Below are 12371 nucleotides of genomic sequence, written 5' to 3'. Positions count from 1 at the left end.
TCGTGTGGACCATTGTTCTATGCTGTCGCAGGGCCACGTCCCCCTCTGTGGTCAAAGCAGGGCGACAATGAACGGGGAGCATCCAGGGAGTACGGTCGGCGGGGCCTTGGCTCAGTGACGTTCAAGGCCGCCTCCCTGGTGGACACACTGGCCTCGAAGTCCAGGTGGAGAAACTGAGGCCCTCGCCCTCCCCCGGGTGGAGGCTGCCTTTGTGCAGCCGCCGGGTTCCCCTGGCGCAGAGCACCCCGGAGCCCAGTTAGCCCCCTGCGGCCAGGCCGGGCCAGAGCTGCAGGCCTCCACCCAGGAGATGCCATCCAGCCCGCCGGGGACCGGCCCACGGCTCCGGGCACCCACGGCCTCGAGCCACCCTCTGCCCGCGTGACCACAAATGCGACGGCCCTTTCCAGGATCTTCAGAACGGGATCCCGAACCCCAAGGCCCACGTGCCTCATGACGTCGAAACACCCCTCCAAGGCCTCCCGAGATGAAAGCTAATATTTATTGAAAACCTGCCCTGATCTCTGGTAAAGCTATCACAATGGGCTTATTTAGTGTTTTTTTTTTTTTTAATATAAATTACATTTTTAAAAAGAGAAATGCCAATTTCACAAACAACCTCCAGCCAGATACCAGGCCCCTGGGATAACTCACAGCAATTCTGGTTTTAAGAAGAGAGAGAGAGAGAGAGAGAGAGAAGAAAAAAGTCTTGAGAAAAGAGCTTTTCATGCAGACATACAAGGAAGAAAATAAAATCAATCGAAAATGCTGAGAACCGTTCATTTTGTTAAGTGTTATAAAAATGCCAAAAGTGCACCCTCTTCCCCCGTTCCAGGGCTCAGGATGCTCCTTCTCTGAAAACTGACATTATCCATAGGCAAAGGAGCTACAAATAAAGAGAGAAACGCTGAAAGCCATTTTCTTATTGTGTGTCGAAGGCCCTGAGTGATCACGGAAAGGCAGAGACGCGAACTCGCTAGCGACGCCTGGGGTCCCGTCCCCTCCCCACGGGATCTGTGTCTCCCAAGGGCCTAAGGGGTTGTGCCGCTTCGAAGGATGAAGACGAGGCCCCTGAAGCGCAAAGCTCCCAGGGAGGGAGGGGGCGTTGAGAGGGTGGCCTCCAGAATTTCCAAGGTTAGGGGTTTCTGTGCGCAATTTCATGAAACTACGGGAAACAAGCGGAGTGCGCGGAGTCATGCCAGCCGCCGCCTTGCTCACCTGTCTGTCTACCTATTAGGTCAATGTCCACACGCTGATGCTCTTTTTTTTTTTCTGATGCCTCTCAGAATATAGGGGGCTCTCTGAGGGTCCTTGCAGAATATAGGGGGCACGCTTGGGCAAGTGAGGAGAGCTCACAAGTGGGGTGGGCAAGGTGCAGGTACCCCATGAAAGATGGCACGGGGACCCCTGACCTGAAGGAAGGAGAGGAAGGGACACGCAGAGGAGTCTGGAGGCAGAAAGGTCTGTGGTCTTCATTTGTGGTGTCCGCTAGCTCACGATGACGCCACAAGGAGAGAAGTAAGGGAAATAGGGGAAATAGGACCTTCCCTTCCTTTCCCCCTTCCCTGGGACCTCCTACTGGCGTTCCCTGTTGGCCCAACCCAACGGGAGGTCAGAAGACCCAGGCGCAGAGCTGGGAATCCTGGGACCAGAGTATCTTCACTCCCTGGGCCTTTGGTTTACGTAGGAGTTCCGGGGTCGGGGATTAACTAGATCTAGAAATACGTATCTGCCAATGGATGCGTTGTTTTCATTTAAACAGAAAGGTATTTTAAAATGAGGGTGTTAAAAATAAAATAAAATAAAATAAAATAAAATAGAATAGAATAGAATAGAATAGAATAGAATAAAATAGAATAAAATAAAATAGAATAAAATAGAATAGAATAAAATAAAATAAAATAGAATTAAATAAAATAGAATTAAAAATAGAATAAAATAGAATAGAATAGAATAGAATAAAAAATAAAATAAAATAAAATAAAATAAAATAAAATAAAATAAAATAAAATAAAATGTAGGTGTTTCAGGCTAAATTTAGAGAGAGTATGTAGGGTCAGGTGTGGTACTATCCTCAAACCGAACCCTGGATAAACTCTCCCCAAGTTCCTTGAAGACAAGGCCAATCGGACCCATGATTTTAGGGCCAGTAGGAAGGTGGGGACACGAGGAGCACTCATGCCATGGAGGGCAAGATGGGTTCACGCAGCAGCGAGAGGCGAGGAGCACAGGGGCCTGACGACCAGGGTGGCGAGTCAAGAGCAGCGGCTGGAAGACCCCACAGCCATTGAAGAGAAGGCACGGGCTCCCGGAGGCTCGCTGGGGGGACAGGAGGGACGTGCGAGCGGTTCGGTTCATCAAGGGAAAGCTCGCTGAAGCAACCCCAGGAGGCTGGGAGGGAAGGTGGGGTGACACGTCATGTCCGTTATAGGAAAAATTGTCACTTGCAGACCCTATAACCACAGACTCCGCAGCAAAGAGCCGTCAAACACCGGCCCCACGGGGACGTCTATACCATGTGACTCCCGTGATTGAGCCAACGACAAACTGTCACCCTGAACTCTTGCTTTTTTTTTTTTCTCATGGACTTTTGCTCAAGACCACGTGCCCCTCTCTCCCGCCCCCACTTGCTCCTTCTTCTCCATTAAGGAATGTTCCTCGTCCTTCGTTTGCTGGACTTCCCCATGGCTTTGCCTTGGCTTGCTTGTCCAGATTTACAATTCTTCGCTCTTCCCAAACGAACTCATCTTTTGCTGGTCAAACCACCGGCAGCTGCATTATTTTTTAAGATTTATTTATTATTTTTTGAGAGACGTCCAATGGCAGAGGCGGAGTTTGCCCCGTCGTGTGTACGCGTCGTCGGCGGACGGCCTCGATCAGACGCAGACTGCTGCTTCCAGGAGACCAGCGGAGACGGGGACGCTGCTGCGTCTGCCTTGTGAGGATGAAGGCAGCGGCCGCCTCCAACAGCGCATCGTTCGATTGTTCTTTCAGCTCTGGGACAGAGCCGACAGGTCCCCGGAAACTGCGTCTGCCCCCCTCCTGCACCCCTGAGAATGCACCTGCAAAGGAAGAGGCCGGCTCTGACGGCGGGGCCTGCGAGGTCCTGAGGGTCAGGTGTTACGGGGAACAGGTGGCAGGGCTGGGCCCCCAGAACCCTACTCTGCGACAGGGAACGGGAGCCCGTCATTTACCCGAAACACGGTCCTGGGTGTGAGTGAGGAGCCCCATAGGGGAGACGAGGAGGCCAACACACTTTATGGTGTGGACAATCGGGCTCAGCCCATCGGGGAGCCCCCGGGGGACAGTGTACACAGTGACAGAGGCAGTGACAGAGCTGCCACACCTGAGGGCAAAGAACGTGCGTGTGTAGCTACCCATCATCTCCAGGGCTGATTGGGGACTGTTCCAAGGGGTCCTGCCCTCTGGCCGAGCTTGCTGGGATGGGGACGCCCTCAGGTGCAAGGACCCAGTGCCCCCAGTGGGATGGTGTGACCGGGCCAGAGAAGGAATGGTCCCTGCAGGGGGCAGGGCCGGGGCAGCAAGTGTGTCCCCCCCACCGCCCACCACCCGGCTCCTGGGGCAGCTCCATTCAGGTGTCATTAATTCCCGGCCTGGGGAAGTGAAGACAGAGGGAGACCCCGCGAGCCTGCTGGAACTGGCCGTCCACTTGGGCGGGACACTTTCCCGTCTCTGCACCTGCTTCCTCCTGGGCTGAGGCTGAGGGCTCGCCCTGTCCCGCGGGGGTGGCGTGGTGTCACCCGGCTCAGATCAGGGTCAGCCCCGTGGGTGCACAGTGTTGAGGACACGTCGGGAGGAAGCCCCGGCCACCCCACACGGTAGAGATTGACTTGCTCCTCACGCCTTCACGCTGGGGTCAAGAGTGCCCGGACACTCCTTCCTTACTCACAGGGACAGACCTCACCTCCGAGGGCTCCTGGTCACCTGCCCTCCCATAGCCACCGGCCCCGCAGCGCAGTCCCCGGGTCAGCTTCGGCCTTACTGCTCTGCCCAGGGCTTACACCCCTGCCCTGTGGCCGGCCTGGCGGAACCTGAGCTCAACCAGCAACTCTGCTGGAGACGGAGGGTGGGAAGGACCTTGAACCCCACTCGCCGGCTGTGCTGGGGTCCTGCTCCAAGGAGGTAGCTGCACTCTCACCTACCCTTTGCCAGGGTGATGCCATGAGGGGCTGAGGTCCTGAGCCACCAGTGACAGAGCCAGGGTACACTTTCCCGAGCTGCTCACCTAAAGAGGCTGGGAGCAGGAGCCCGGCGGGAGCCTCTAAGCACCATCGGCCTTGCCCTCTGATCCCATGACCCGAGCCCCAGCAACACAGAGTTAGGGGCTCAGAGAGTTCACGGGCTCTGTTCCTGATGCCCCAGGTCCTGATGACCCTTTGGCAGCACCGGGGGCCTCCTTCGGCCTCCTGTGATCACGCCTGATGAGGCCCAGCTCTGTTCCTGGAACCCGGACCACCCCCATTTGGCCTCCTGCTTGTGACAGCCCCGAGCCTGCCGGGGTTGGTCCTCTGCTTAGGGCTTTGTGGCTTCCAGTAGTGGCTCTTCCCAGGACGGGGTGGCAGCGGGGCCCACCGCAGGCACCATCAGAGAAAACCGCCTCCCTCTCAGCGGCCCTTTTCCTGTTCAGATTCTAGAACACAGGTCAACTGGTGCTGGTCTTCTCTTGAAAAATGCATTCACCTTTGCTGGGACAGGGTAATGACAGGAATTAGCTGCACAACTGACTGGTGGGGAAACGTGACGGTGACGGGCTTCCTTAGGGGCACGTGGGCAGTGCCCGGAACCAGTGCGTTTAGCATCTTTATTAAGGATCTGATTGAAAGAACATGAACATTGTGGTTTCTCATTTATTTTTTTTTTGACTTTGAAAATATTTTACAAATAATACATGTTTATTTTAAGAAAAGCAGATAGGCCAAAGGAAAAATTAAGAAAAATGACTCTCTGTCCCACTATTCTGAAATAACCACACTTTGTCACATTTTGGGGCAAACCTGCCATCTCTACTACATGCACATCTAAAAATAAATGCCTAGCTGAAATTCTGGACCTGGTTTTTGGCTTTTTTTTTTTTTTTCAACCTTAATGGTTAAAGCTTTGATACAGTTTTTGTCCAGAAAGTGATCGAGACTAGCATTGACCTTAGGAGCAAACTGTTTATTTTGGGAAAACCCTTCGAACAACACATTAAGCGAATGCGTCCCTCCTGTGGCTCTGGGGGAACAAACGGATGGCCAACCGTTGTTCTCGATGCCGGTGTCCACTTGGAGGCCATTAGACAGGACCCGCCCAGCTCACTGAAGGGGAAACGAGCATTTGTGCGGTCAGCCAGGGAAGAGTGATCCTGAGACAGAAGGCAAGCTAGGGCCTTGCAGATGAGCCTCAGAGGGGAAGAGCAAGGCCTGCCTTCCTCTCCCCGGGTCCTAGGGCAAACTGGGTGCACCTTGCAGGCCCGGGCAGCACAGAGACTTCCAGCGGGGAGCAGGCTGGACTGCAGCTTGGTAGAGGTGGCGGCAAGGCAGTCAGAGGCCCTGGGGGAGCCCGAGGATGGGCCTGGGCTGTGAGACCAAAAGCAGCCATTTCTGGTGGGACTTGGCAGTTTTGCTCTGGGGGATGGTTCCCCAAATCCAGTGAAAAGTCAGAGGGCCCGGGGGCCAGCTGTGCTGCATAGCTGAGGGAAGAGCTCTCCTGGGCTGGAGTTAGAATGATAAAGAGAAGGACAGTGGTGGCCCTCTTACGGCCAGCCTGCGGGAGCCCGGGGGCCCAGCCTGGGGGAGCCGGGGGGCGGCCAGCAGAAGGTCACCAGTCTCAGATACTAGGATGCCAGGCCCATATCCTGGCGCTTGCAGGGAAGTGGAGGCCGAACAATGTGTGCCCTGGAGGATTCTAAAAAATGACTAGATGACCCTTTGAGGAAGGCTCTGCTCCTGCCATCGAGCGAAACCAAGATTTGGAGCCTCTGTAATTTACGGTATTAGTTGAAATATGTTTTCACAGGCTGGTGACGTCTGAGACAAATAGACACTAGACAAATAGGGTACAAATAGACACTTGACAAAAGTAGGCATGTACTCTACCTGTTGTTTTGAAATCCACTCCCCCCACCCCAACCTCAACGATATATTGTGATATTGTGTGAGGCCTTCCATATCAGTAGACAGGGACATTGTCACTTTAATAGGTGAGTCGTGCTCCTCTTTATACGTATTTAACTATCATTTATTTAAACATTCCTTTTTGTTGAAGGAACTTGAAAAGCAGAGCGGTTTTGAGATAAACAAGGCAGAGAGGTGAAGGGAGGTAAGCATCGGCCTTCCAGTGCAGTGCTTTGGGGCCCCTGGGGCGGTGCCATTCGGCTGGTTCTCACAGTCATGATCCTGCACTCAGGTATCTGCCCTCAGCTGTGTCCTTCCCTCTCTCCGATGCTGCCCCTGCTGGTCTGTGGCCAGGCAGCTTGCCACTCTTTGCTTGGCTTCTTCTTAGGAAAGAAAGAGATCAGAAAAAAGTGGTATGGCGGAGGGTCTCTATCAACCTCCAACGAAGTCTTTTGGTTGAAGATGATGGACTGAACACCCTCTCCTCTCCTTCCAGAGCCCACTGAAATAATAATAATAGAATCTTTTAAAAGATGGAGAGAATAGGGAGGAAAAGAGCAACAAAAAAAGAGATTTCACGATTTTTAGAGGATGTAAAACACAAGGAGGCATGATAGGTGTTTTATGAGGGAGGAGGAAGCTACACCTGCAAGTCCCTCCAGACATGGTTATCATACGAGCAGAGATAGGACAGCTCATGTGCTCCGCCTGAGGGGCCCCTGGACAGGTCAGGGCTTGGAGGCACCAGGTGCCACAGAGAGCAGAGGAGGAGCTCAGGGCTGCACAAAGAGACCCACAGGTACACACACAGCAAGCAAAACTTTCTGGTGGGATGTGAGGAATCTGCCTACATTTCCGCCTCTTCCTTCCTAATAGATCCCTGCCTTTGGCAAACCACCTCCTCCTCCACATGGCACATGCTCCAAGGGGAGACCCGAAACCAGGTCTAGCAGATGAAACATGATTGGTCAGAACCAGTCAGCAGAGGACAGTTCACATGGGCTCTAGGGGTGGGCTCATGAGCCAGACTCACCCAATATGATAGAATTGAAAAGCTCTAGGAGAGAGATTTTTCTCTCACTTTCTTCAGTTGGATATGGAAGTGTATAGCTGAGGACTTCTGAAGCTTTCATGTGCATTATGAATCATGTGGGGATCTTATTAAAATGCAGATTCTTATTGGTAAGTCTGGGTTAGGGCCTTTGGATTCCGCATTTATGACAAGCTTTTGGGTGGTACTAATGTGGCTGGTCCAAGGACCTCACTTTGAGGAGTAAAAGCATAGCTCATTTCTTGTAGCACAATTTCATGGTCATGAAGGAAGCTCACTTGAACCAGATGTTGAGAAGAGCAAAACAAAGAGCCTAAAAACCCCTAAATCCTACATGGCACCACTGATCCATACTCTATCCAGAGCTCTCCTTACCTTTGAACCTCTAGTTATATGCAATAATATTTTTGCTTACGCCAAGAGAAGTCAAGGCTCCATCCATTACAGCTATACCCTGGAGGTGGGTGAGGAGAAGATTACTCTCTGGAGAAGGAAAATGGGAAAGGACAAGATTCAGGGGCATTGGGTGTAGGGGAAGGGGAGGCTAGGAGCTAGATACAACAATATTTGTACCTGGGAGCCAGGTACAGCAAGTATTACAGTCAGGTAATTAATTTCTGTTTTCAGGAATTAATCTGTGCATGATTGAGGAATGAAGGAAATTTATCTTTATATAAAATATAAAAATTCATTTAACATACAGTTCTGATTTTTACATTTTACTTTGCACGAATTATGCCTCAATAAAAAATATTTTTTAAAGCTGCACATGGAAAGGTGATATCCCCTCCCATGTCCCATGCCTGGCCTTTTAGAAGCCAAGACTATGCCAACTAGACAGGAGATTAAAGATTGTTTTCTGGGTAAGTGGAATGACCCCAAAGAGTAGACTTAGCTATTGCCATATAAGACTTCCCAAAAGAGACAGTTTTGCATCTGATCGCCCTGTGGTGAAAACCTACCGGTTGTTAATCCCGCCTCGGTCCCACATACAGAGTACATACATCTATGTAGTACCTATTTCATGAACGGGCACAAAGGATTACCAGCCACTTGAAAAAATGCACCAACAACATAGAAATAACAAAAAAAATTTTTTTAATTTTTTAAATAATTCTTATATCAAAAAGGGGAGGGAAGAACTGAAGAAAATAGAGATAATGCAGGACTCAGAAGAAAACTTTAAAATCACATTGAATCAGGACACTCAGAGCCATAAGAGAGGTACTTCTTCTGTTAAAGAAGAATAGGGTTCATTAAGAAAAGAACAATTAGGGAACAAGAAAGAACTATTAGAAATTAAGAATAGAAGAGAAAAAATACAACAATTCTATAAAAGCCTTGGAGGATGAAGATAATGAAATTGATTAGAAAGCAGAACAAAAAGAGATGGAATACAGAAGAAAATACAAGCGCCTTAGATGACCAATCACCAAATCCAATATCTGACAAAGAGAAAAATTAGGAAGAGAGAACAGAGAAAGAAGAAGAAATTGTCAAAGAACGGAGTTAAGAATATTTCCTGGAACTAGCATGCATCTTCTATCTCAGGGATTATATATAAATTTTCGGGACATCAGGTATAAGGGATAGACTCTAAAAGATTTCAAAGAGAAAAACAATTTTACGCAAAAGACAGATCATCAGAATGGCATTTACCTTCCCAAGCACAGAACCGGAAGCCAGAAGGCAATGAAATAATGAATGCAACAGCATTTTGAAATAAATATTACTGTCAGCCTTAAATTTTATATTCAGCCGCACTAGAAATTATGTGAGAACAAAATAAAAACATTTTCAAACACAAAATCTTGGAAACAAATGACCCTTCATGCATCCTTCCTTAAGAAGCTCCTGGAGGAAAAATAAAAAATAAAAAATAAAAAAAAAAAAAGAAGCTCCTGGAGGGTGTGTTCCAGCAACATTAGGGAGCATTCCAAGAAAGAGGAAGATGGACAATTAAGAAATGGTAGATCCAACCCAAGATGGGAGTAAAAGAAGTCTCTGGAATATAGCTGTGCAGGAGGCCCACACATTAACCGGAACACCTGGAAGTGAGAGGAAATAATTCCTTACAGTGGAGGTCTAAGGATAAAAAAGGGGGGAGGGCTGATAAAATATGTGACATGATGAAATTTCAGTAAAAACTGATGATGTGCAGATGATAGATCTGATTGATTTTTTTAGGTTTGAAGATATATGTGTAGAGAGGAATGCAAGGAAAATACTAGCAAGTATAAGGAAAAGCAAAATTTCAAGAAGGAAAATATAGCTGCGATGAACTCTGATCACTCATCTAAGTAAAATCCTCAGTATATTTATCACCCCAAAAATGGTATGATGGGGGTGGGGGGCGAGGATGGGGGGAGCCACTGTAAGAAAGCTATGGTCTCCCAACACACAAATCACAAAATAGAAGTAGAGGCATAAACGTAGAGAAACAGACTTAAAGTTAAGTCAAAGAAATGCGTGAAAGAGTTGGTGAAGCCATTCAGGGACTGCTCCTATCCCCCCTGTTGTTATTTGATTTATTTTTAATCACATGCATATCTTACCTAAAAAAATTCTTTAGAAGGTAGAAAATTTTTTTCTTTCCTTTTTTTTTTTTTTTTTTTTTTAGAAAATATTTTTTAAGTTGGTGGATGAGTGACTGAGATCGGGGTTCTGTTCTGGTCTCTCCATCAACCAGCAAGGCATCAAGTCTCTGGAGTTCGGGGCAAGGCGGGAACTCTCTAGGCCTTCTTCTGTGGCTCAATGACCCGAAGACCTCCCCGGAGTCAAACAGGCCTGTACCCCACACTTGGCACCAACCCAGGGTCCCCTTGAACAAATGGCCTCTATTCGCATCTCCCAACCTCTGCTTTTGCCAAGTGGAGCTGATGATACCACCTTCAAGGAAGGCATCCAGGGGCTCATGCGTGGGGCTGTGCCCACCACACTCACCGCTGTCTAGGTGCTCACCAGACATCCAGGACCTGAACCATGTGGGCCGGAGTGAGATCAGATCAAAATCAGAAAGACAGGGTCAGACAAGCTGCGACGCCAGGCAAGGCTAGTCATGGGTTTGCTGGTTGTGGCACCTGTAACGGCTCCTCCGCCCTCCCTTCGGGGACAGCCACCGGCACCAGGGACCCTCCTCTAAGAGGCCAGAGCAGGGGCGGGGCCTGACGACAGGATGTCTCTTGCTTGGGCTGCGTGTGCCCCCAGATTGCCTACACTCCGGAGACATTTGCCCCCATTTGCCCCCACCCCCTTCATTCTTAGGATCAGCATTTGCCTAACACTGGGAGCGGGAGGGGGGTGGATTCTTCCGTTTGAGAGTTCAGTGTGTGATCCCCAAGCCCCCCGGTGGCCTCTGGGATCCCATTCTGCTCAGGCGAGAGTGCTCTTTTCAAGCTGTCAGTAGGGGGAAGATGACAAGGCTTTAATGAAGTCAAGTCATCATTTTTTCATGGCGCAGGAGGCTGGAGGCTCGGCTCTGGAGGGAACTGGAGACGCCTGCTTTCGCCTGGCTCCTCCGTGAGCCGCCCTCCTGCGCTCGTCCCCAGCGCTGCTCCGGGAGCTGCTTCAGACAAACAAGCCCAAGGCTGCAGGGTCCCTGAGGCCACTGGCTGGACCGCTCAGGACGGCCCCGAGGCCTGGTGCCATTAATCACCCGGACGCACACTTGGCGACTCTTGGCTCAGCTGGGAGCTCCCACTGCTCCCTGCCCCCGGGAGAATGAATCTGTCCATTTTCTCCCTCTGATTCAACCGGCAGCTAATATTAACCGGGCTTAAATCATCGAGACTCCCAGAAGCCAGGTTTTCACTGGTTTTCCTACAAATGAGCCACCAAATCTAACCAGAAACGCTTTCTATTTAAATAAAGACTACGCATCCATTTGGAAAAATAGATTTCAAGGTCTGGTTAATATCTGCTCCCGTGGACTCCCCCTCAGCCCTGTATAATTCAAAAGCTCCGGTGAAAGGAGATACTCATCTGCTGATATGAATTCACATCCCTGAAAAGGGGGGAAAAAAGGCTCCTTTCATACAGACGATTGCTTTGGATACAGCTGCAAACATCTTTGAAAAATCTGCCACTTGCGTGGTTTGGGGAGAAAATGCAAAGGATTAGACGATGACCCCAATCTTCCTGGTCGGCATCCTCGTTGGTGCTCCAGGCCCACGAATGGCTCCTAAACTTCAGCATCTGAATCACCTGGAGGGCTTGTTAAAACCCAGATTGCCGGGCCCCGACACCAGAGTTGCTCTCAGTAGATGCCGGGCGGCCCCGGGAACCGACATTCCTAACAAATCCCCAAGTGATGCTGATGCTACTGGTCCGGGGACCACACTTGAGAGGCGGTGGCCTGGACCTCCTGGACCTTCCTGAACGTCTGCACCGGGAGTTGGCTCCCAGGGGCCTCTGTTGCCAGCCCGCCCTCTCCCCGCCTCTGTCCTGCCCGCTCAGCTGTGGACGGCTCCTGGAGCTGGCCCTGAGCAGGGCTGGTTACCCACGACGAGCCTCGGCCCAGCCTCGCCCCTGCGGGCTGAGCTTGTGCTGAACCTGGCCCTGCGCTTTCAGGGGAGGGAGGGCAGGGAGTCTGGTGGCCCGAGATGAGCCCGGGCACCTGGTGGCCCGATGAGTCCCAGCTTCCTGCAGAGTGGGTGCAGCCCGATGGCTGGCCTCAGCCCTGGTTTCCTGGCCCAGCACCTCGGTAGCCTTGGCCCTGGAGCCCTGTTTCCAACCCCATGACACTTGACTCAAGCCCAAGCCCTTGCCCTCTCCTCCCCTTACCAAGGGCGTGGAACTGGCATCTTGCTTCCTTCTCCCCCACCCCCCAACACTTCCCACCCCGGGTGAGAAGCACGCGCCTGTCAGACCAGAAGGGCTGCGGGCACACGCATGCACCCCGCCCTACCGGCGGCTCTCCCATAACCCCCTTAACACTGGCTTGGACACACCTGAGAGGCCCACTGAAGTTCTGATGCCCGGCCCTCCGAGGGGGCCGCAAGCTCAGGTCAGCACCCCTACTGCCGGCCTCGCTCTGCCTGGCACCCCGATGACGCTGCTCCCCGACCACTGACACCCAATTCTCGCCCTCGCCCCTTGCAACGCAACTGCTCCTCATCCTTCCTTCTGGAGGCTTCTCTCCTGACAGGGACCACGTGCAAGGACCTCCATGAAGTCGCCTCGGCCGCGGTTCCATGACTTCATAGCCC

This window comes from Vulpes vulpes, chromosome 10 (assembly GCF_048418805.1).
Source record: "Vulpes vulpes isolate BD-2025 chromosome 10, VulVul3, whole genome shotgun sequence".
Lineage (NCBI taxonomy): Eukaryota > Metazoa > Chordata > Mammalia > Carnivora > Canidae > Vulpes > Vulpes vulpes.
This window is presented reverse-complemented; position numbering follows the sequence as displayed.